Raw genomic sequence first — 27,549 nt, forward strand, 5'->3', positions numbered from 1 at the left:
AGATCGATATCATTTTGAAGTTCAGCGTCTCAGACGACAAATATCGAAAACTTGGCCAAAAACATTAATTCCTTCACCCTCAACTGGGCAGTTTTCTACAAGGACCAGTCGATTTTTTGCGTCACTATTTTTGCAAGTCATCGTATCAGCTGGATTGTCTAATTTTAACCTTCCGAACTTTCGGTCACGTCATGGAGTAGCAGTAAGACGTCAGATTTTTTTTTCACTTTCTTTTCTGCCTTCGCATCACGAGTTCGAACCTGCCTGCCTACTACCACTTTTTTTTTTTTTTTTTTTTTTTTTTTACTCAACACACCTTCAAACACCTGGGAAACGCCGGGCACCCAGGGTAGTTTACTTGAAAACATTACTCAGTTTGTACATACCAATCGTAATGGATTAAAAAAATCTTTCTCATAAATTCAGTTTTTTTTTTTTTTTTATAACCTCCCAAATCGTTTTTTTTTTGTTTTTTTTAGATATAAATTTTGAAAAAAAAACAAACAATTTTAATGAACGCATTTTTTATTGGGTTCCAGAGCACATATAGTTTAGTATAATAATTCTCTAAGTTCCAAATATCAAGTTCACACAGTTGGCCATTTATTAATTTTTAAAAGGTAGCCATTACAATATTGTTTATATATATATATAAATGAAATAAAAAGGATGTAGTGTTTACCTGATATACGCAACAGTAAACTTCAAACTAATATAAATAACGGTATTTATATATAAATAATTCAATCCCAACCAAATAAAAAAAAGCTCAATACGCAATAGAGAGTAGAGCTTATTGTAAGAGAAAGAAAATTAAAATTAAGTTGAACTTTACAATCAAAATTTATTGTTCGACTGAATACTCCAAAAACCAATTTACAAAGTCCTTATTTTGCGGAGTTTCAAAGAATGCTAATTTCTTTCTGTCCTCTGATGAGAACAGCCAGAACAGCATTCTTTGAAATGCTGTGGAATACGGACTTTGTAAATTGGTTCTTGGAGTATTCAGTTGAACAATAAATTTTGATTGTAAATTTCAACTTACAATTTTAATTTTCTTTCTGTGTGTGTGTGTATATATATATATATATATATATATATATATATATATATACACACACACACATAAACTGAGGAAGGCAACTGTGTGTGTGTATATATATATATATATATATATACACACACACACATAAACTAACTGAGGAAGGCACAAACAGATTGTTACATAGATTCGAGTACCTGTTTGATCAGAAATGGCAGAAATATTTTTTCAAACAAAGCATCGAACGAATCGGTAAAGGATCTATCTCACAAACAATGAACTTTACATCATTCACTTCAAAAATTCATTCCAATGGTCACTTACTGCTACTTCACATCAAGCAATCACAACTAATTCTCACTTAAATGGACAGAAGTCAGAGAAACGAAGGGAGGGGGCGTTGGTTTTGTGGTTAACACTACAGATTGACGACCTAGGTGTTCCAAGTTCAAATCCAGTTCATTCCACAAAAATCACTTTAACTTAAAACGTTGGCAATCTTCATGTCCCCGGAATCTTTCTAGAAAGAATTCTGATCAGAAAAATATCGGATAAACCAATGCCAACAATCTTGGGATTCATACGATATGATGAATGTGAGAAAGGAAGGAATGTTGTCTAATCCTTACAAGTTCTAATGTTATATTGTTAACGTTTCATGGACCAAACATTGAAGATGCTGAATTCTTTTCAGATGGGAGAAGTGAATGATCATGAAGAATGGGATGACCAATTCAATTTTAGAATTCATTTTTATTTTATGAATTCTAAAATTAATTAGTCGTCCTTTCTATCATGACCACGCACCATTCTCTTATATGGATGCAAAACCTGGCTAGTATGAGTTCGTGACCTGTGCAGACTAGAAGTTTTTGACTACCAATGTCTACACTGCATCCTTCAGGTTCGCTGGCACCAATTTGTCCCAAATGCTACCATCCGTTCGCACTGCTGGATACCATTCCTCAAACAGATCTCCTTTCAAGACACGTCTGATAGTTTGGTCACACTCTGCACGGCCAGATGTGGAAACGATGCGATGGTCAGCTGAAAACCTGCCTCAGCACGGTGAAGCAAGATGCCGATCTGATCTAGGTTCTCACCTCTACAGAGTGCATCGCTGGAACTGCAAAAGGCTGGACCAGATATTGATCCCAGCTTCAAACCGACGTGCCTGGATGACATCTATACGAGATGCAGAGAATTCAGTTGGAGGAGCCGGTTCAACAAACCCACAGTGAATGCTGACAATTCAATTTAAAATATATTTATATTCACTTAACGATTACATCTCCATTTCCCTAGCAAGAAGTTATTTCGTTGAATTCTACCCAAGGCAATTCCTATAACAGGACGAGTGATCGAACATTTGGGGTCTTTTACTAGAGGCAATATTATCGGTCAGTTTATAAATTATTCCATCGGGAGATCCTATTTATTAAAAAGGAGGATAGAAGGTGATAACCTACTACAAACATTAAATTAGCATATCTATATACTAATTTAATGTTCGTAGTATGTTATCAACTTCTATCCTTTTTTAATAAATAGGATCTCCCGATCACTGAAGACGCAATGTAAAGAAGAAAAAAAAAAAATAATGCTGCTTTTGTATTGTACATGGTCTTTTGGTTAGGATCCTGGGGTAGTATCTATTCTATCTAACTCATGGTATAATAATATCGTGAGGTTTCCATTCGCACCTGGCATTCATATAATGGAAATATGTCAGACTCCTATAAGGATATTCGAAATAAAACATAATAACCAGATATATTCTGACACTATTAACTAGATTACTTAGATAAATAGTTTTACAGTTTTAACAAACAATAATATCGTGGGGTTTTAATTCACACTGAACATCCACAGAATGCCCAGCAACAATATCTTATATATGTAAGATGCCGCTGTAGAATTTCCACAGGTCCCGCTAGTCTAACTATTAATTTACTTGTCCGACGTCATGAAAAAACATTAAACATTAATTAATGAGAAACAAATTACCTCCCTTTATAGTAATCTCGGTTAAAAATCATTAAAACCATTTCCTCTCCAAAAATTCTTAAAAAAACATGGCCGTCTGTTTACGGTTTCAAATTGGTTCTTTTATTTTAGAATAAAAAAAAGTCATGTTGAAAGGAGACTAATTTTTTTCTTTTCATTATAATTTCTTTTTAAAATTGAAAAAAACATGTGCAAGTGAATTGACGTCTGTTCCTTTATAATTTATATAAAAAATACTCAGAAACCAGAAGAAAACAATGTGTTGACTTTTCATTGAAAAAAAAAAATCTAAATTTTTTTAAAAATCAATTCTTTTTAGTTTTAAAAGGTTTAAAAAGAAAATGCTAGAAAACTGTTTTAAATTCGTCGTTATTTATTTTATTTTTTTTATTCATTTTATTTAGGTGCTTAAAAAATTTTCAACTACCGTGGAATTTCCACGGGTTCTGCTAGTTATCATAAATTCTGTTTAGTGAATTTTGTAGTAAATGAATCGACATAGATTATAGACTCGTGTTAAGAATAGTGTATCTGGTGGAGAGAAGGGACATTGTGAATATAGAGGTACTTTTTGACCTTCAGGAATGTAGAATTCAAAATATTCACAAGCAAGATGATGGTGGGTTTATTTTCTTATACAACCCCCCCCCCCCCCTATATGTGTGTGTATGAATGTTAAAATGCAAGAGAAATTTAAGATGACAAAAATGAAAGAGGGTACATAGAAATTCTTTGTTTGGCATAAAGGAGAGAGGGGGAAAAAGAAGGAAAATAAAAGATCAGAAAAAAAAAACGAAAGAAAGAAAAGGAAGGGGAGGGGGGGCTAAAATATGTGACTTAATAGTCCAACCTCTGATATTGTAACTGGAGTATCCAAGCTTCCCGAGTCCCAAGGGACAACATAAAGCATAAAAGAGTGTGTGGGTGATGGTGGGTGACTAGAGAGAACCGCAACCAAGAAATTAGGATAGTACAGGGCTGGGAAATGCGGCCATTTCACTTCCAGACCCACACAACCATAAAACACAAACAATTAACTACCCCCCTCTACTACTCACAGTAAAATAATCCTGGGAAGGAAACCTTTTTCAGAATTACTAAAAACAGTTTCGGCAATTAGACTCATTGTGTTGTTTTTACAATAATTGTATCAATCCATACTAGTAGGATTATTCATATTTGCTAATTATATATCTGTGGAAGGTCTATTGAATTAAGACATATGAGCTATTATAAATAGTTACAAAAACAAAACAAAAAAAACAAACAAACAGATACGCATATATGTATGAAAAAAAAATAGTACAAAAAACAATGTATTGTACAATAAGTAAATGTCCTATGAATGGATTACCTAATAAAAATTTTTAAATATACAAAACAAAGGTAAAAGACACACACACATTACTTTCAAGTATAAAATATATACTAATAATAAATCTAAAAAAAATTTTTTTCAATTGGCAGTATTAATTTAGCTCAATAAAAACGCTTTAAAACTTTCAGAGCATATAGATCAGTAGTTTACAATCCAAATCCAATATATATATATTTATATTTTTTTTTCTCATATTTAAAATAAAATCTTATGCAAGAAAAAAAATATTTTTTGCTTTTGAATGTAAACTACTGATTTATATAAAAATAATAGTAATTGTGTGTGTGTGTGTGTGTGTGTGTGTGTGTGTGTGTGTGTGTGTGTGTGTGTGTGTACGGCATAATCACGTTGACATATCGGTTCTCATCAGATCACAGAAGTTAAGCAACGTTGAGCCTGGTCAATATTAAAATGAGTGACCGTTTGGGAATTCTAGGTACTATATGTGCTCCCCCACTTATCTCGGCATTATTTCAAGTTATCTAGCACTTCTCCTTGCCACTAGACTCCAGCAGTGCCGATTCAGGAGAGGTGTGGTTGGAATTGCGCAACCCTTGCCTCACAATTACATGCGCAGCTATCCTTACAGAAGGTATCCATTATCGTTTGAGATTGAATGAAGGCATTGATCGATCGTGTCTGTGTTATCCATACATGAAATTGCTTAGGAGTTTTTGCCTGGAGTGATGAAGTTTCAACAATTTATTATCCAATCCACATTGAGGTGTAGTTTTGTTTTTTCTTTTTGTAACTTGCTATTTAAAGGTGATGAGTTTCTGAATAGCTTCCCAATCTTTCCTCATTTCAATACAAGATTTGGTGATGAGGTGAGGGTTGTTATTTACAGTTTTACAAGTGAATTAACGCGCGTTCAAAATCAATTCAATCTTTCAATTAACAAAAGCAGAATTTTTTAACAATCTATACAAGAATAACAAGCCAACACACCTTTTTCATGTCCATGTGTCTAACACACATGGACATGCCTACAAAGACAAAAAAATTAAAATAAATAAAATAATCAGCATCACTCATGACTTTTGGAATCATTTTTTCATTTTCACTCAGAATTACTGAAGCATGGAACACGGCAGCTCGTTCTTGTTTGGTATTTATTTTAACTGATTTAATTATAGCATAGCGACAGTTATGTGATAATCACGTGCCCCCCCCCGCCCCCGCTCTAAAAACGCCGCTAACTACTATGCTATTTCCATCAACCGGCCACCAAGGGAGCACACACAGGTTCACAAGTATAAAATATAAAACACAAACACTAACCCATTCTGAAAATATCAGTTGCACTCTGGGTTTGTGTGTGTGTGACACCATCGATACTCTACATTAAAATCTATCATCGAGGTCGTGTTCATTAGTCGGTAGATCAATTCATTTCACCTCAATTCACAAACAATGAAATTTAAATAGGTGAGATATTCTAAAAGCTGTATATATATATATATATATATATATATATATATATATATATATATACATACACACACACACACCTTTTAGAATATCTCACCTATTTAAATTTCATTGTTTGTACTAATGTAAATATTTTATGTTTTAAAGTTTATAAATCTGAATTTTAATTCAACTGTGATACTATCGGCATTGCCCCCCCCCCAATTGTTGGAAAGTTAGATATACTACAATTAAATATTAAAAAAAAAAAAATTATGCTGCTTCTTTATAAAAAGCGTTTCAAATAAAGCATTAATCCATTTCATACAAGGAGCTAAAAAAAAAATACATCAAGATCAAAAAGCAGACAATGATAAGTGTTAGATGGATAAATTCGAACAGCAGAGAACAGCAATTCTCCCCCTTTGTCAAAAACATTGCTCATTGAATGCAAGGACTTACTGACAAAATAAGGGAAGTGTGAGTTATGAGGCTTCCAAAAGTAAAGACAAGTTCCGTTTACTACCGTTAATTACTAAATTAATTACCCAGAGAACCCTATAAATAATTAAAAAACAATAATTAAAAAATAATAATTAAAAAATAATAATAAAAAAATAATAATTAAAAAATAAATAATTAAAAAATAAATAATTAAAAAATAATAATTAAAAAATAAATAATTAAAAAATAAATAATTAAAAAATAAATAATTAAAAAATAATAATTAAAAAATAAATAATTAAAAAATAATAATTAAAAAATAATAATTAAAAAATAACCTGCTCTTTTGCATAAAATCTTCAAATAATTTGAGGTAGACCGTTTCATGTTTTTTTTTTTACATAGACGTCACCACTTATCAAGGCCGATAGGCCACTCAAGGATAAGGGTTAAAGAGTGTAGAGTAGTCAAAAGGACAATATAGTAATCGATAGTAATGGAAGTTCGGTAAATTTGCTAACTTAAGTGGAACGGCTCATCAGAAACTTGTTTAGGTTGGACTTGAAGACAACCATATTATAGAAAGCTGGAAAGCAGGAAAACGGAAGACAATTCCACAGGCGTGCAGTTCTAAGAAAGAAGCTTTGATCATGGAATCTACGTTTAGGTTTAGGTACAGATAAAGAGTGGGGAAAATTATTGATAATGTTTTCAGCTAGTCTAGTGTTTCTTGTGAAAGTTTGGCGAGGGGGGACCATAGATTGAAGCTCAGTTGAACATTTTCCATGAAAATAACGATACATCAGAGACAAACTCGCAATATCTCTTCTGTGAGATAGAGGTTGCAGCGAAGAGAAAAGGACATCTCCCACCAGGCCACGAAGTCTATTTTGAACCCTATCAAGGCACAAGAATCTATGCCGGACAACTTTACAAATTGTAACAGAATTTAGTTAACAGTTTTAACTTTCATGAAATCAAGAATTTCCCTTACTCTACTAAAATTCCAAAAATGTTTCATTGAATAACAATTTACATGTTATTTATTATTTTTTTAAATTTTTTTTTTTAATTAGTTTTATTCATTATTATTTGCTTAAGTGGCACAAAATATTTGCTTGTGTGATTAACAACAACAACAACCAAGCAATTCAAGCGATTTTGTCAAAACAAGAAATCCGATCATACTTCTAAATTATTGCTTTTAATTAAGTCGATGGATGGAGAGGGGGGGGATAAGTATGTAACCCAACACCTCACAAATTTGGATAAAAATTGTTTGAAATGAGAAAAAAAAAGAGCATTTAAGAAGCAAGCTCAACTCATTAGTGAATTTTTTTTAATTTTTTGCCAAAAAATATTTTCTAATTACAAATTTACTTTAAAACATTTACTTTACTCTATAGGCAGGGATAGACCATTTATACTGTACTAGCTGTCAGCCTGGCATTACCCGGTCATACAATATGCTTAAACATATTTTAATTTATGCAGATTGTGTATGTATTATTATAGCATCAATCCTCTATCAAATATTACATTATGAGGACTAATTCGCAAAAAAATAAAAAAAAATAAATAAAATAATGATGTCATTCAAATTCCGTCTGTGTTTGTTTACAATATCACGTCAGCTGATATTTGGGCTAGATAACAAATGCCTCGGAAAATTCACTTGTGATTTTTTTTTTTTTTTTTTTTTTTTTTTTTACATAGGAGGCACCACTTATCAAGGCTCAGAAGCCACTCGAGGATAAGGGTTAAAGAGTGTACAGTAGTCAATGTGACAATACCATAAGAATCGTGAGTAGTGTAAATTTGTTTAGTTTTAAAATATGCGAATGGAGAAATGATTTGCGGCAATTTTAAATGGTACCTCTGCTTTCATCATAAATTGAACTGATCAACAAGAAAAAACTTAAAATAAAATGTTGAGGTACAACTGGGCTTCAACAGGGGATCATTTGATGTGTAGTCGAACGCTCTACCACTAAGCTGTATATTGAGATTATAATAAATCTGTTTGTTTTTTTTAATGATTTGCTAAAATTTTATTATCTCCCTTTGCCGGTGTAAGGTAAAATATTCCCCCTGTAAATATTATTCATTTTCATCTATAAGAAAGAAAACACTATTTTTAATATCAGATTTTTTTTCAATTTTCAATACTTATTGGATGAATATCTGTACAAAACATATCTAAGAACACCGCCAGACATGTAAATTAGCTTTGTGTGAAATTTGCAAAAGATAGGCTCAGCCGTTTTGAAACATATGAGGAAGTAACTCACACACACAAAATGACTTTTATAAAATATTTCGTTTTTTTAATAAAAATTAATAGAATTAAAAAAAAAAATGCTTTGTGATAGTTTTTTGTAACTAAATGGCAAGATGAGCATTTAGTTGCAAAAAATCAGAAAACATTTAAAAATTCTATTGATCAATTTTATAAAAAAAAATGAAATCTTTCATTTTTTTTAAATAAAAAAAAATTAAAAAATGGTTGAAAATTATTTTTAACAAACAATAAAACTATTATGGTAGGTTGAATAAAATAAAATACATGTCAAGTGCGCTTGAAAGCAAAATACAACAATATTAGGAAAATACCCAAATATTTGACTTGTTTGAAATTTTTTCAAATATACATTTACAACATGGCAAGGAGGAAAAAAGGAAAAAAGAAACAAAACAACACACTGAAGATGAAGTATACCTCTGAAATATATTTGTGATAAATTTCAAACAATTAAAATATTTGTTTTCCTAATATTACGTTGTATTAGGCTTTCAAGCACACTTAATACGCATTTTATTTTATTCAAATTAAAACAACGTTTCTATATGGACTCTCATCCTCGATATTATGGTAGGGTGTTTATTTTCTATGTTTTCTAATTATTTCTTATTAGTTTTCTATTTTATTTTATTTTATTTTAATTAGCATCCAATGAATTTTGCCATTTTCTGTTTTAGTAGCTAAGCGATGGCGATGCTTAGCATGATCTGGAATTGTCCATCTAGTTTCGGGGAAAATCTGATCGGATGCTTAGATAACGTCTAGTTCACAAACTGCACTAGTACCGACTACTTTTCGTGGTGAATGTCCTAGAAGAAACTAGATATTAGGTTTTTTTTTTTTGGTTTTGTTATTTTCAAGACTTTTGGGGGGGTGTAAACAACCATTTCTTTTATTTTTTCTGTTGAGGAGGAAAATGTTATAGGAAGTTCATGATATTCTCTTAGGAATATTTTCAGTAGTCTGCAAGGCAGCAACAGATGGTGACAAAGAGGGCTGAGAAGAGTTAGCAGAAATGGAAGGAAGCTCCCCAACTGGGTAGCTTTCTTCGGTGTAGTTTAATATGGAGACAAATGGATTATGTTTTTGCTTTTTTTATTTTTAGAATCCTTTGGGATTAAGCTTCATAATTGGTGGATTCATTCTTTTTGTGGACTGTTATCCTCATCTTCATAGTTGTTGTTTCATCACATTTTGGCCAACTCATCCTCTCGCCTTCTTCAGGTGATTAACCGCGACAGGATAGAAATGCTGAGTCTTGTAACTTATCCCCAGTAATTACTGCCTTCCATAGTTGTTGTCTCACCACTTAGAAGAACCTGTCTTCAACAGATGAAAACAATGTTGAAAGACTCCTCACATCACTATCTCATCCACATGTCCTGGGCCTCCAATCTGTCAGGGGGTTCCTAAGGAAATAAACCCAACAAATATTTCTCAAGGTCTCTTCAATCATTGTGTCCAGAGCCAGCCTGACATTGTCTTTTTCTTTGTGACCATCTCGTGTGCACACAGGTATATTATCTTCATGATTTGGTCGATTTTCAGGCAAGATTTTCCTGAAGAACATTGGTCCATTTTCAGCATTGTGCATTTGTGCACCTCCAGGCAAAACTATCTGTGAGAGAGGCTCGCTTTCCAAGGATGCATTTCATTTCGTCTACTGATAACTTTTTTTTTTTTGTCAATAGTCGACAACTCATGTAGGTGCTTGTCAAGGATGGTTAGATTTGTTGCATTATGTTCCATGATTTACAGGTAACAACTAGTTTTTTTTTTCTTCTCTTTCAATATTTATCCAAAAGTCGTCTGGTGCTTTTGTGGATTTTCATTGGGTAATCGCCTTCGCGTTCGTCGTCACTTTCTGATTAGCTGATCAATTTGAGGCTCGATAGTTTCCATCAGGTTCCAGGCAAACCTGATTGAATGCTTAGATATGTTAGATTCGCAAATTGCACTGGTACCAAATAGTCTTCTACAACAGCAGAAAAAGGCCTCTTCTTCCTCCATGTGTCTCATGAACAGTTTTTTTCACAAGAGGAACACATTTCCACTGAACTGCTTCTATACAGACTACATTTTCAAGTAATTATCACAGCCTACTCCATAAGTAATCAAACTTAGTTCATTGCACTTATCATTCATCTCCTTATCCTTGTGTGACTCTTGGCCTTAAAAAAAAAGTGACCCAATCGATTTAATTTCTCAAAAGAAAAATAAAACTTAAAATTTGTCATTATTACGTGGTCATAGTCTTATCAATTTTCTTACCGTTCAAGTATTTTCATTGGGCAAAAAACTCCTAAAGAAATCGATACAACTCCCAACTCCTTCTCGATATCCATGTTTTAAAGTAGAGAGAAAAAGATAAACTTCAAGCATTCTAGACTTGTGTACCTCAAGGTATATCTATTTATTTACCTCCAAGATCAGATGAAGTCTTGAAAAGTGCGCTTTGGTCGACAAAAAAAAAAGCCTGAGCAGCCCCATTGATTTTCTTCAGTATGAGCACCTCACATCATTAATAAACTAACCTTTTGTATTAAAAAAAAAGAAAGAAAAGTAAAGCTTAAGAGAGTCCATGTTCTAAGACTAATCCAAACCATACTTATCGAGTTTGATACTATTGACACCCTTCAAGTAATAGGAAGAAAAAGAAAAGAGAAAAAACTATAGTAAAAAAGAGACGATGTTATTTGATGGAGCAAGGGTTATGGACTTGGTAAAGAGACAATGGAGAAGTTGTTCATAAAGGCATACAAAGGAATCTTAAGTAGGATTGCTAATCAAGGTGCACCGATGATTGGAGCAAAGAATGGCGGTCTATATGTTCAGACAGTTTTAGGAGTGGCAAGGAATTTTGGAACAGTTTATGGATAATCTTGAGTTTGTGACACTTGAAGACAATGCATAGTTGAACACGTGTTGTGTCTGAGCAGATCGAGATGAGCTGGCGGCATTTGACAATTACAGCCTCAACAGAAAATGTAGATGTGGACATTAGCGTTTGGAGAATCATTTCCCATGATGGTATCACACACGCACCAAAAGCTCAACAGGCTTCTCCAGAATGTATTTTTTTTGTGTTCTTTTGAGTTATTTATTTATTTTTTATGTATGTGTGAACCTGTGCACACACCCTCGGCAGCCGCCAATGTGAGAAACGGTGACACTGCGAGAAGAGAAGGTGAAAGAGAAGACCATCATGGAAACAGCAGGTGGGGGAGGGTGTTTGTTGTGGAGCCGGGGAATACATTATGTTACAGAGGACATATCCTCGATTGGTGTTAACAACAGCTATGAAGCTTTTGAAGAAGGTATGTTACCATGGCAGCATATAAAATAAAGTTTTCTATATCTATCAGACTGCTGGATATGTTGACCCCTTTTTCTGCAGACAGAGTACCGCTAGTGGATTGCGCAAGTTAAATGAAATCAGATAACATTTAATACTAATCTTGTTAGGCTTGAACCCCCAGAAATACACATTTATCAGAAAAGAACTTGGTGTCAAATTCGAGAACATCTTGATTTCAACACAGGAAAGAAGGGTGAAAAAAAAGATAAAGACGTGAATAAAATCAACTTATTTGGATATTTGATGCGCTCCAAGCAACAAATCCGGAAGGCTGGCTATATTTATCTCTCGACCTCTCTTAATGCCCAGAGAAAATTGTTTGGGTTAAAGAGAAACAAAGTTTGAAATAAAAAAGACTATGCAGAAATTCCACGTGAACTGTCAGCCATTAATTCTGTGATTATTCTACCAACAAAACATTGCACAATTCAGTGAGGTATGTCTATATGTTTATATGCACAGGATTAAGTCCTAAATTAATTATGAATTTTGGAACACAGCTACGAAGCAAAAAGTATCTAAACTTGAACAATATTTAATTTTATGCAAAAAGGTAAAAAGATCGAAACCCTTTCTGAAAATTCAGATAAAACCCCTCGATTTTATGTCTTTTTTACAATAGGTAATTAATTAATATCACTTAATATTCATTCCCCAAATTTCAGTTGGTTTGAGAGTATTTTTTTTTACTATAATCAAAATCATCTAATGGATTTTGATTGAAATCGAAATATGGATTCTAGACATAAGGTTTAGTATCATATTTATTTCCATCTTCATGAAACATGAAAGTGATGCAAAACTTCTGTCAAAGGAATTTTACTCATTTTGTGATGGCTATTTTTCTAGTATTGATTAAATAAAAAAAAAAAGAAAAATTAGCTATAAAGCCCCTTTAAGTTAAAGTTAGGTTCTCTTTAAAGAATTACGAAAAAAGCGGTCAGCTTTAGCCCAAATGCCAGCATTCTGGTTGTCGAATACTCTCATGACTGTATACTATGTATGCCCACCGACTTGGCATTTATAAGCATTTAATTTCCCCTCGATTGTTGTGTTGTTGGTGGCTTTAAACTAAGATGCTAGCCTATAAAGTCAAGCGACTTTGACTGGGCTTCAATCTCCTGACCAGCAGTAATTATAACTTCCTACACTAAATGGTTGCATAAGCATGAAACACTAGTGTTTGTAGGCATAAAAATAATTTAATATAAGTAAAAGATTAACAGTATAGTTACATTCCAAGATCTAAATAATTTATTTTTCATGCAAAACGGCTCCTCCTGTTAAATTTTTAATACTTTGTTTACAAATCCATTTCGTTATACAGAAACAAACTTATGTCAATACCATCTCTAACCATGTCCTAGCAAAAAGGATTGGCATACACAAAGAGTGAAATATAATTGAAAAAATATTTTACCAAAACTCTATATATATATATATATATTACACACACACACACACACACAAGCAGGTCAACTGGCATTGCTTGGTTCTAAAATATGCTTAAATATATTTTAATTTATTCAACTTTCATACTTATTTTAGAGCCAATTCGTTATTGATTATATTGCACCCAATATATAGTAATGATTTCAAAAGTTAGAAAAAAAAAAATGACTTAGGTGCCATCAGCTAGAATTGAAACCCAAACATTTAGCTTTTTAGTGGTATTTGTTACCATCTGACCGAAATATAAATGCATATCAAAACCTTACAAATGCACTTACATCTGTAAATGTATATTTGCACATGCATAATTACAACTTTTAAATTCTGACCCCCTTAACAGCTATTTTTATTTCTAGCTAAAAACCAAATCAAAATTTTTTTCACAGGTCTTAATATCCCATACATCAAATTACAAGTGTAGACCAAAAATTGACAGTACAGACCATTTTACACACAGACAAGTTAACTTTCATAATGGATGCTCCTGTTGATTTCGACGTACAAGGTCTGCTCCAACAACTATGTTGTTTGGAAATTCACACACAACTAATATGTTTATAGTGGTGAAGGCTTTGTGCAGAACCAACCACAATTTTTGGTACAAGTGCTAATCTCAGTCAGTGCAATAATTTCCACAAGACAGAGCAGACAGTAGACCTCGGGTTTTACAGAGTTTTTCTTCTAGATGCATGTTTTGAAGACAGAAGGCACATCGCTCCTAGTGGATTAAACGCAACTCCAGATACAAATCTGGAAATTTCTAGGTCTTGGCGTGGTTTATTATAATAAGAATATAATACATACACAGACAACATTGCTTTGAAAATGTGTTGCAGCATCACAATTTCAAATCAAAACATACATTCTTTGCTACTCATTATAAATTTAGTCATTTTGTTATGTTAGCAGGGGAAGGGATATTGTCTCTTGCGTGTGTCTCTTTGTATATGTATGTAATCGTGATACATCTAGTGCCTATATATGGCTGTGTTTATATTGTCTTATCTAGTTAGCACATGTGTGCATAACCCAAAGTTGACATACCGTTTTCTGCCTCTTAGCTTCATCACTCGTAGCTGCAAAGGGAACCGCATGCAGAAAATAACAAGTCGGAGGCTTCTTTTAATTAATGTTTGGTTTATTCTTTCTCAATCTTGGCAGTGCCCATTCTTTCTTGATAACCGTTTTTAACTCTTTTTTGCATTTCTTTTTCCAATGCATTTTTGTGCCCATCTCGATGCGTCTGCTCCTTCCAAAATCGGAAACCAGACTGACTTGCATGCAAGAGAAAAGATATCTTCCTCTCTTTCTTTCATGCTCTTTCTCTTTCTTTCTTTCCTTCCATTTTCTCTTTCACACATACCCAATTAACCTATTTCAGGGTGCTATCATCGAACCCAGCTACAGAGTTTGGCATACGTCAGCAATTTAACTCTTGAACTTTTCTTGCACTAACTAACCTTCACAGCAAAATCACAATTTTCAACATGTCAGCATAACCCGGGAGAGATTTCATATCAATTTTATCACCCTGACAATGAAATTAAAATACTAAATGCATATTCAAAATAGAACAATTGGTAGTAGTTTCACTCTTACATGTACTACAACCACCACTCTTACACCAGGGTCATTTATTTAAGATACATACGTTACGCTTCACCTATAACTAACACCACAAATGTGCATCATAGTAATATATCACATTTACTAATACAACATAATTTCTTGTGTCTAATTATTTAGCTTAAAACAAACATTAGTAATATTTCTTCCATTACAAAAGTACACCTCAATACAATTTACATAAAATCAACAAATGAAAAACATTGTCTATTTTCATGCATATGTGAAATACTTAGCAATTCCAAACCTTTGATATATTTCAGTCAAAATTTTTAAGTACACAAGACAAGTCAAACTGTTAATATTTTGTACAAACAAGTGTTATATATAGTGGAATAATTGGACTAATTTGTAAAAAAAAAAAAATAAATAAATAAATGATGTTCATCAAATTTTGTCTGTGTTTTTTTACAAGATCACGTCAGCTGCTATTTGGACTTGACAACCTTAAGAATAGTCTTCTCTTATAGATAAAAAATAAAATTTAAAAAAAAGGGAATTTTTGCAGGGGAATATTCAAAGTTACACAGGTGTAAAATAAATTATCCCCTCTGTAAAAATTCCTTTTATTTATAAGAAAAGGAAGACTATTTTGAGAATCAGATTTTTTTGCGATTTTCGATACTTATCAGATAAATTTGTGTACAAAACATATCTAAGAACACTGCCAGAAATATAAATTACCTTCGTGTGAAATTTACAAACGATAGGGTCCAAAATGGTTGAGCCTATGAGGAAGGAAGGAACACACACACAAAGTGACTTTATATATAATAGTAGAGATAGAGAGTAAAGGAAATTACTGCCAGTGATTATAGCTAGACGAGTGTTTGCAGTGAATACTTTACGGGGAGGGGGCGTTTCTCAGCATTTTTTTTTTCTTCAAGAGTTGAAGTGACAAGATGATTATGAAGAGAGATCCGCCCAAACAGACCAAAACAAAAAAAAGAAAAACACTTTACTAATTATTGTTGTGACCTAAAAAAAAAAAAAAAAAAAAAAAAAAAAAAAAAAAAAAAAAGATAGGGTGGGAGACAGAAAGAAACAAAAATACAAAGTTCTAAAATGAGAGTCTCTAACACGGTTTCTGGTAAAGGTTCACTCAAGTGGTCCAATTACATCAAAAAATACAATGGAACAATTAATAAGTACGTGTGCGTCTAGTACTTCCCTCAAGATTCTTATCACTATTAACAAATAATTATAAGTAATAGAAAATATATATTCTCTCTGGTTGCATATTTTTACTTGTCTTTAAAAAAAAAAAAAAACACACCATACTGCCCCCCCTCAGGAAGAGATAATGCCGTAAAGAAGTCTAATGACAATAGAACAGATACTACACTACCTCCATGAAGTGAGCATTAAAAGATAGTACGAGGTGCGTTCCCTCTATCGAGCTAGAAAACTACTTGCACATACCTGTCCCGTACCTTTACAAGGCCACCATTCACCCACGCATGGAGTATAGTTGCCACATCTGGGCTGGTAGGGTCCAAAAAAGAGTTTTCAATCTAATAAGTCCCATTTTGTCAACTAAGCTCCAACCCCTGTCCGATCGCCGCAATGTTGGGGGAGGGGAGTACTATCTGTTCTGTTGTCATTAGGTAATATTCATCAACAGAAATATTTGTTATATTAAAATAACCATTGAATTAAAAAATAAATTATAGTTAATTAATAAAATATCTTTTTGCAAGGCCATATGCAAATTAGTTAACTTTACTACTGAGACCAGATATAGATTAGCTGTATATAAAACAGACAAGGTGATATTATTGTGTAAACTTGAATTAGCTTGAAAGGTGTTTTGACCTCATTGTTAGTGCAAGAAAGTAGAACCAACATTGCCATTCATTTAGATTAACGACATATTTCTTCAGAATATCTTGCTGAAAATCGTAATGATTACTTCAAAACAATTTTATCTCCTTTTTATCTTTGCTGACGGTCAATATCCGACATTCGTTTACCCTTTAACCAATCGCTCTAGGTCAAACGTTATCCAACCATTATTAAGATCATGATAAAAACAAAACAACTAGGACATAAAAAGACAAAAAAAATAGAGTTCAAAAATTAACAATGGAAATATTTCAGCACCAAGTTCAAATAACTCGAGATTTCTTTTTGACTCAAAACATATGCATTAATAACTAGGTATGACATGACATACATGATTATATATATATATATATATATATATATATATATATATATATATATATATACACACACACACACACACACACACGCGCGCAATGAGTTTGCAAACTTTGCTGTTGTATAAGCTGAATCGCCTGAAGAAGTTTCTAGTTTCTAATAACTAGCTGACCGAAACATACTCATGACTGTGGCAACATATTACTGCTTATGTAAAAACAAATGAAAAGTATATCTTGCCCTACTTTGATATTGAGCACTCTTGTATTAACCCCGTTAAACTTTATTGGTTACTTTACCTCTGGAACACGTCTGATTGAACACGACCGGGTTCTTTTCCCCGATTTTGTTAAGATAAAATAAGAAAATCAAAATTAAAAACAAACTAGCAGTTCAACCCGGCTTTGCTCGGACTCTATGTACTGCTCCTAACTTGATAAGATTATATTTTTGTTTAGTGAGGCAAAAAGAGTCCCAACGTGTGTAAAGACCAGTGAACGTAGGTTTACTGTAGATGGAAGTCAAGAAAACGGAAGGTGTTTTACAAACCAGTACATCTAGAAAATGAAGAGAAGAATTACTACGTTCATTGGTCTTTACACACGTTGGGACTCTTTTTGCCTCACCAAACAAAAATCTTATTAACACCCTTATCCATAGAGCTTGTATGATATGTTCAGAGACCAAATTAAATGATGAAGTCAAATTTATTACCAAGGCTCTTTGCAATAATGGTTTTCCATTGCAAATCGTGGACAATTAGAAATAAAATTTCTTATTTCAATAAAGTTAAACAGGCATCTGTCGACAAATGCCCTATCTATCTACCTATGCCTACCTTGGCTAGGTAATATTAGTGAAAGAATTGCTAAGCAAATTTCTTCTGTCGTACAACAATATTACTTTGCATTAAATACCCGTGTTTTTTCTTGTAAACTCATTTTGTCTTCAATTTGTAAAAACGTTCTTCCCTCCCCTTCACCATAACAATTCTATTTATTTATTCAAATGTAGCTGCGGTGTGCGCTACGTTGGGCGGACGTCTCAAAGATTAGACAATAGAGTAAAACAACATGCTTCATCCAAAATGTGAAATGGAAACTACCTACCTTCGGACGTTTTGAGCAATACCATGGCTCATCTATAAGAGAGCACCTTATAAATAATCGTATTTGCGCTTTGAATTTTAGTGTGAACTTTTTTTTTTTTTTTCATCCTTAGCAAGTCACACTCTCTTTACCACCTCAAAATTCTAGAAACTATATATATTAAAACTCAGACCTCTTTGCAAACAAAAAGAGAATCTCTTAGGGCTTAATCTAGTTTGTATTTAATAATTAATTCTCACTTTAACTTTTATATATATATATATATATATATATATATATATATATATATATATATATATTCCCCCCCTACTTTTTCATTTCCGATTCATTGTTCCCGCTTTTCTTTTTAAAACATAATTAAGCTCGATTTTAGCTCTGTTGAGCGAGCTTCGAAACCGGTCAACTGACGCATTCATTTTTTTTTTTTTTTTTTAATTTCACAATCTAAAATAAAGAACGTTTTCGAACAGGTTTAAATTTAGTCTTTACATAGCCATAATAAAAATTTTGTACCCCACAAAATATATATATATATATTTATATATATATACTAGCATTTCAGCCCGGCGTTGCCCGGGTGTTTGGATGTGTATGTTGAGCAAAAAAAAAAAAAAAATGGTAGTAGGAAGGCAGGCTCGAACCCGTACCGCGAAGGAGGAAAAGAACGGGGTAAAACCTAACATTTATGCTGTTACGACCACCACCAAACCGGAAGCGACATTTTTTTAAATTAAGGCTAGACAATCTAAAGGAGAGGATAACTTTAAAAAATATCGGCGGAAAAAGTGACCCCCCCCCCTGTAGAAAATTGCCTAGTTGAAGGAGAAGATATTAATGTTTTTAGCCAATTTTTCGATATTTGTCGTATGAAAGGTCGAACTTTAAAATGATACCGATCTTGGCACAATCCGTCGCCTCTATTGAAAGTTTAAGGCAATCATCCAAACACATACACACATACATTTCTATTTTGGTAACTAAACATTTTCGACCCAAACTGATGAAAAAGCTTGCCCCATCTCTGAATACCCTTTATGTAAAATTTCAAATATTTAAACAAGAAATTGTCTGAGTAATTTGGAAGAGACCGCAGATCAATTTTTTAAAAACTTTGACCCCTATTATGACCCCTTAAAATTTATTGTTTTTGGCTCAAATCAAGTTATTAACTTAAATCCATATCCAAGGAACCTATATCTAAAATTTCAAGTGCGTAGACCCAAAATTGTCGGAGGAGTTTGGTAGAGTTCTCAAAGGTCAAATCGTTGAACTTTGACCCCTTAATCGCCAAATTTCTGGCCAAAAACCAATCATATCGATTTTCCCAAATCTCAGTACCCTGTATATCAAATTTCGAGTCTGTAGACTAAAAATTGACAGAGTTATTGCGTAGGGAAATGTACACAGACACGTTCACTTATGATATATATATATATATATATATATATATATATATATATATGTCTTTTTCAGTTTTCTTTTATTTTTTTTTCTGGATTTATCGTCCGGCAGTGTTTGCTTCGGCGTTTTCCAGTAATCCCACTGCTTATCGTAAACTAGTGGAGATGCCAACGGTATCTGGAGTCAGGTTCTGGATCAGTACAAAAATAAAGATAAAATTTTTGTAAATAAAAAAAACTTTCATGTCCGAAATAGTGCTTCTCACTTACGCAAGCCTACGTCCAAAATAACACTTATCAGTATATCACAAAATAAGTTTCTGTCTGTCCATTGGTCATACAAGTTTGAAACGACATTCTCATCATTAAATACACAAATTGACTAAATGCATCCCAAGACTGTCTGTTCTTGTTTGCATATTTGCAACCAGTGCAAATGACCTGGGAATATTTTGGGAATTTCACATAAACAATTCTCATGCAGTAATATACAAATCTATTATATAAATCTCACCTGTCTGTTTAAATGTATGTATGTATGTTTGTATATATGTCTGCCTAAAACTTTTGACAGATTTTCACGAGATTAGTATCGTTTTGAAGATCAACCCTTCGGACGACAAATATCAAAAATTGGATAAAAACATTAATTCCTTCACCGCTAACTGGACACTTTTCTACAGGGAGAGATCGCTTTGTTCGCCGATATTTTCGAAAATCATCCCCTCTTTTCAATTGACTAGCCTTAATTAAAACTTTCGCCACTTTCAGTTTGGCGATGGACGCAACAGCAAAGACATCACTTTTTTTTTTTTCACGTTCTTTTCCTCTTTCGCAGTATGGGTTCGAGCCTGCCTGCCTACTACCACTTTTATTTTTTTTTTTTTTTTGCTCAACACACACCTTCAAACGCTCAGGTAATGCCGGCACCCAGGCTAGTTTTGTAATAAACATTAAAAGAATTTAATTGATATGAGATATCTAAAGATGTATCGAACATGGCATGAATACAATTTCAATCCATAAATTAGATAAGTTTCCAAACCAAAAAAAAATAAAATAAAATAAAAAGGAGGGGGGGGTTGAAGTTAATCCAAATGGAATATGCCTTTTATGGTTCACAAGGTAATGTAGTTTCAGAATTACTAGGGCTATACACAAGAGAATATTCTTTTCATTATTTTGACTCGAGTTAATCAGTTAATATCTTATTTTTACATAGTGATGTGGTTCTCAATTGATTAAGTGTGTCGGATATATACTCGAGAGTCAAAATAATAAGAATATTCTCTTGTCACAGTCCTAATGATTACTAGGCTATTTTTTAGCCTATTCAAAATAGTCAAAAGTTATAGCCCATTGATTTAGAATGAATACTTTATACCCAATTGATTGTTAAATATGGTTAGATTCATGTTAAATAAATACTGATCTCTATTAATCCTTAACCGTGCAGCGAACAGATATCATAATACTTAGTTCGCTGCACCTTATAATTAGCAATACCACACCATTTTTTTTTCTTTGAACTCAAATTAAGCATTATTGAAAAAGCATTAAAAAAAAACAAAGAAATAATATTTTTAGTTTTTTTGAAATCGCTCCATTAGAACTGGAGTTATGACCATTCAAAGTATCAAAAAATGTGCGGTTCACTGGCCTTACGTCAGCCCTATTCAAATGCATATAAGCTTGTGACTGAAAATGGTGAGAAATTTGCACAACTTACAGACAAACCCATCTTTAAAAAGTTGTATCTTTTCAGATCTTTTTTAAGATATGAAATTTTGAACATATAATATGTACTATGAACGTCCAATTGGCGTTATTTACGACCATCTCACTTGGTAACTTGCATACTAATTAGCATATTCCAGTTTCATTTTAACAGCTTTAAGTAGAAACATCATAAAAACAGCAAAGAAAAATGGTAAGTAAGGCTTCATCATCATAGGAAGTATTATTCTGATGGACATTATCATTTCCCATGATGACATGAAAAATCCAAGATGGCGACCAGGAAATCCAAGATGGTGACTATGACACGCTTCAAAGAAATTAACAAAATATAGCTTGTAGCATATCAAATGAAAGGAAATTTTGTACAGATTACAATTATGTTTTCAAGTACATTAAACTAATTAGGATAATTATATTTCATTTTAACAGCTTCCAGTTACTGTGACAATTATCGGGTGAGTTTTTACCACTATTTTGTATAATTTTTTTTATTTCTAAGTCATTGTTGAGACTTCAAGAGACATCGAGGCCATTTTTTCTTGTTCTCATGTAATGATTTTAAACAGAATAAACATTTACAGCACCAAAAATTTATTGAGGTAGGTAGAAGAGTAACTTTCCTTAGGTAACATTTCTTTGTTATATATTTGCTTTTTGACCACTTTTCATATGTCTGTGGATTGTAAAACAACAAACCCAATAAAAGTTATTCTTTTACTTAACTGGATAAATGGTTTGTGTGTTTTAACTCATTTAAAAGCGTGGTCATTGTCAGTCATTCTTTTTCAAAAAATTTTTTTTTTTTTTTTTTTTTCCTTTCCATGATTAAAAATTTGTTTTCTAAATAATAAGAAAAATAAAATGAATATTTTATGTTCGTAAGTTAATTGACGAACGTTTTTACAGTTTATTTTTTTATTTTTTTAATTTTTTTTGTGCGCGTCTCGGCACAGAAAAATTCTCATGTTTATGCGGTTGTCACGACTTCTATCGATTCGTGCATAAAAAGTTTTTATCCAATTCTTTTCAAATTTTAGGACAAAATGAATTAATATATTCGCTATTAAATAGCTTTTAAACACAGTTTCTATCTTTATCTTTCTACTACAAAGCGTCAATTTTGAGACATTCTAACTTTTGACTGGAAAGACGTACATGTATTCAAATTCCGTAGCAAAGACGGTTCTTTTCCCCGATTAGTTAAAATAACTAGAAACGTCGTCGACGGATACAACTTCCGCTTCGAGTATTTATGTGAACACACCCCGACCGTTTATTTGCAAAAAGTCATCTACCGGCAGCGGGCAGGGCAGCTGCAGCTCATTCTAGGTGAAAAGTCAAGACAGACTCTTCAAGATCTCATCTATAATATATTCCTAAGTTATTCATAAAATTAAGCTGCCCAGTGCGAGCACAGACCCCACAATATTACTGTACCCGGCTTTTATCAAAATATATTTTTCACCATTCTACATTCCAAATTTCATAAAAATTTGTCAATTATTTTTCGTTAGGTCCTCGAGTACGGCTTTTTTTTTTTTTTTTTCTAAATAAAAAAATAAATAAGTTGAAACTTTTATGCATTTCAAAATAATGGAGGAATCACTAGTGTATTTTGGCATTTCATGATTGATAAAGAGGGTAGGATTCTTGAAAATTCTCACTCCCTAATGGAAATAAATAAATAAGAGCAAATAGTTAATAAAACGTGTTAAAAAGCACTTTGAAAAAGAGTTAAAAACATTTAATTTGAAAAGGAAACACTAAATAAGTGGATAGTCCTTAATCTGTGGAGTTTCGAAGAAATACTTTCCTTGCCTGTGCGAATGGAAATTTAACCAACTTTCTTGGATTTGCATTTTTGGATTTTACCGTCATTGGATACTTTACCTTTCGCCAGACTATCCATTCACGTGAAATCACTTTTTTCTTCACCCTATTCCCTCTGCTTCACTTTTTGTTATCAAGTAAGATCTTTGACTTACGTGCAGTTTCATCAAATACTTTTGTATGCAAAATCCGATCCTGCATTTTGCTAAATCCTACTCTGATGAGAAGGAAAGTATTTCTTCGAAACTCTGCGGATTAAGGACTATCCACTTTTAATGTTTTCTTTCCAAAGCGTATTTTAAACATGTTTTATTAACTATTTGCTCTTATTATAAGCTCTATCTCCTATTTGGTTTTATTGAGCTTTTACATCTGGTTGAGATTACTTTATAAGTATTAATTCTTTAATATTTATGATATACTTTAGTTTTATCATCTTGGACCATTTTGATAAATTTAATTGTAATTTTTATTTATATATATATATATATATATATATATATATATATATATATATATATATATATATATATATCCAATTGTGATCGCCCTTATGATCTTCCATGGTTGGGTATGTACCGAATGGTATATATATTATTTTACCACTTGAAGACCAGAGGAACAGTTGGCCGAAATGCTGTGAAACAACAACTAAAAATGAAGATAATAGTCCATAATAAATAAATTAATAAATAATATTCATCTCAATAATGAATTCCAATTAAATAATACTAGACTACCCGTGACTCGTTGGGTCAGTATGTTGGATTAGCTATGGAATTAATGTATGAGTGTGACACATGTGACGTAAAGAAAATAGTGTTTTGTGACAAACATTTCTATGAAAGTATATTAAAATGAAAAAAGAATATAGATATATATCTATGAGTCGTTCTTTTTATAATTGTTTATTTAAAAAAAAAAAAAATTACAGCCATTGAATTACAAGTGGTTTGCCATACTTATATAAAAATGTGCACTGAGCAGATATCATAATACTTAATGTTAAACTCAAATTTTGATATCTTTTTTTAAATGAAATTGTTAGTTGAAAGTACAGAATAATTAAAAACACTCTCCCCGTGTTAAGAATGGCTTTTTAAATAGAAAATAAAAATAAAATGTAACTTTTTCTAAAATATGTTTTTGGGTTTACACTACCAACATAAATAACCCCGAAAATATTTTTTTAATTTGCATTACAAATAAATAATCAACGCGACAATAAAACGTATTGTTTTACTGTGTACGTTTTCAGGGTCCCAATTTTTTTTCGCATTTAAATTATCCAAATAAATAATTGTTAATACTTTTTTTTTTTTTTTTTTTTTTTACATCGTTCATTTCCGTATTACATTTAAGTTATTTTAATGCAATTTTCTTACAAATAAATCTACTTTATAATCCATTGATAACCATAAGAGCATTTTACAATGGCGATTTACCCATTTGTTTACGCTGTCATGGGTTTATGTTTATGTATGCATGCGCAACCGAAAGTCGTAAACCGGATATTGGGTTACAACACTCGTTACAAGGTCATTTGAGTTTTATAATTATATAGATAGATGTATAATTTTTTTTACTTTGTTTTGGGAAATTTTTTTTTCAAATTTTTAACAAAGGAAGATCAAGATCAGACACAAAACCTCGATTATTGAACAAAATTTGTTTGAAAGAGCAAATAAATTGGAACAACATTGAAGGGGGGGGTAAGGAAAATAAAATTAGGTGTGTGTGGGAGGGTATTGAGAGAGGAAGCAATGTTGACATTTGCCCACAGATAGTTCAAGATCTCCTTTGCTGACGTTTACATATTGCTTTGTTATAAACCCAGACTCAGTAAAAACAAGTTCTTCAGTTAACATAAGAAAAAAAAATATGCTAATCAAATTCCAAATACAATATCAACCTAATCTATATATATCTATAAAGGTGAGAACGTGTGTAAGAACACTTCTCAACCTATATACTCAACGGAGTTTGGATCCACAGACTTGAAGTTTGGTATATAGGTTATTCAGACATGTGGAAAACTTTATCGTCAGTTTTCATCCGGAAAAATGCTAAGAAGTTAAAATTGAAAAAATTGGTATGTGGAGAGTCATCAGGATTTTTATCTGTTTGTCAACCGTTTCACGAATGTGCATGCATGAATGGTTCACACGACAGATTCCTTATGTTAAGAATAAGTAGGTTTGAAATAACTTAAAAGATTGAGTCAAGTTGGCCTAATCGTTATCATACTTTATACGCACACATCTGTCTTTAGGTTTTGGTTTCGATCTCGGTTTGAATTTGTTTTTTTTTTAATATTTACAAGAAGTGAACTGTTTAAAAAAAATATATAATATATGAACAGGTTTCAGTTTCTTTCCGTTTTTTTTTTGTTTGTTTTTTTTTTACTTTATTATTATTTTTTTTTTTTTAAGGAATTTAACGTTAGAAACATCGATACAGATATTGAAAAAAAAGAGAAAAAAAAGATGAATAGATTTAAAACAAAATGATTTGAGCTCAGATTGGTGCCGGTTTACAAATTAGCACTATCACAGTCTGAACAGTAATCACCCCCTCCCTTTCAGAAGTGCTCCCCACTTTTCTCTCTCATCTCAAAAAATCGTGGGAGACATTTTTCTTTGTCCATTCACTGAATCTCGACCAACAATAGATCAATAAACTACAGAAATGAGAACAGTGAATCCAATTATTATAAAGATAATTCAGTCAAAATTAGCCAAGAAATATTAATTCTTGAAAGAGTCGAAACTCGTTGTCCAAACAAATCAGATGCTATATAAGATGCATGGAACAGTTATTAGCTTTCATTGAACCCGAATCTGATACAATTACCGATTCTGTCCTAAATTTCCCATTCTTTTAAAATCTAACTATTTATCTACAGAGCCGTTTTTTTTTTTTTTTTTTTTTTTATATAAACGTCAAAACCCATATAATGTATTCATATATTTACACAAGTGTAAAAAATAAACTTCAGAGGGGGGGGGGGTCTATAAAGTTTAGTTTTACTGATTGTTTAAAATCAATAAATATTTATTTTTTTAAATACCAGCAATGGAAAATTAAGTTTTAAACAAACAAAAAACAAAAAAAAATAAACGGGAAAATAGGCACAATGTTTTTGGATTCTAATACTCCAAAAAGTTCGATTTTTTTTTCTTTTTTATTTATCGCCGATTCCGATTAATCATCGAAATGCTAATATACACACACATACATATTACACACACAAAGGAACTTGTGCTCAGTAAAATTGAGGAAACCAAGAAAAACCTACTCTTATTCTTAAATTCTATATAAGTGTTTTAATAAATAAAAAAAAAAAAATAACTAGAGTTTTTTAATTAATAAATTTATAAATAATAAACACTTAAAAAGTTTGTATTTCATAACTAAGAATAAACGGCACTGTATCAACACGCAAACTTGGAGACGTTTTTGTGTTTCTAGTGGGGGTAGGGTGAGGTTAAAAGTAGTGCCTATACACAAACACTCGAAGGAAGGTACTATTGCATAGGATAACAGTTGTAAAAAAAGAAAAAGTTATGTATTATTTGTAAGATCAGTGTTTAATTAGAAAAGTAAGCAAATGCTGTGCAAAAACAAGTTCCAGATTTCAAGAAATTAATAAAATATAAAAATGTATCCAGTTTGTGTTTTAATATATGGCCTCATACATTGCAACTTATTCTCTCTAATGGCTGGAAACTGATAGAATTTAAATGTTGTAGTTGAAACAAACAAAAAAAAAAAAAAAAGAAATTAAAGTATTGTCTTCTGAAAGTCGACCCAATTGCTATAGCAACCATCAGAACTGCTATAGTCTTGTACAGCAGGATGATTGATGAATGCATTTAAAATATTTAATAGTAGTAAAATGCAACTGATTGCTGTTTCTTGTACTATTCATGGGTTTGAGAGCAGGAGACCATGGACGACCAAAAAGCACTAGAATATTGGAAAAGATCGAGTTGCATTATGATTCACATCGGATTAACAAATTCTAGCTCCAGCTTAGTGATACTTGCATGAGATGGAAACTGGAGAATTTCGACCACTGTGGAAGCAATAGTTAATGAAAAGTAACATAGCAGGAATTTTGATTGTCTGCACAATGGAATTCATGGAGAAGTTGTAAAATAAAAAAAAAAGATGCGACAAGATCCGAACAAAGCAATGCAGAGCTAGATAGCAGAGCAACTTTGGTTAATAGTGAAAATGGAATACCGAAATTTGCAGCGATTTGACATTGATTAGCCCCCCCCCA

At 32.2% G+C, this 27,549-nt stretch overlaps 1 protein-coding gene across 2 annotated transcripts in view; it reads right to left on the reverse strand.

Moving 5' to 3' along the window:
- LOC145263834 (ras-related protein Ral-A-like) overlaps nt 1–27,549 on the reverse strand; it is a 206,404-nt gene that overhangs the window by 62,256 nt on the left and 116,599 nt on the right. The window lies entirely within an intron of this gene.

The sequence above is a fragment of the Euprymna scolopes genome, chromosome 39, assembly GCF_053919585.1.
Source record: "Euprymna scolopes isolate OS-2025 chromosome 39, ASM5391958v1, whole genome shotgun sequence".
In the NCBI taxonomy this organism is placed as follows: domain Eukaryota; kingdom Metazoa; phylum Mollusca; class Cephalopoda; order Sepiida; family Sepiolidae; genus Euprymna; species Euprymna scolopes.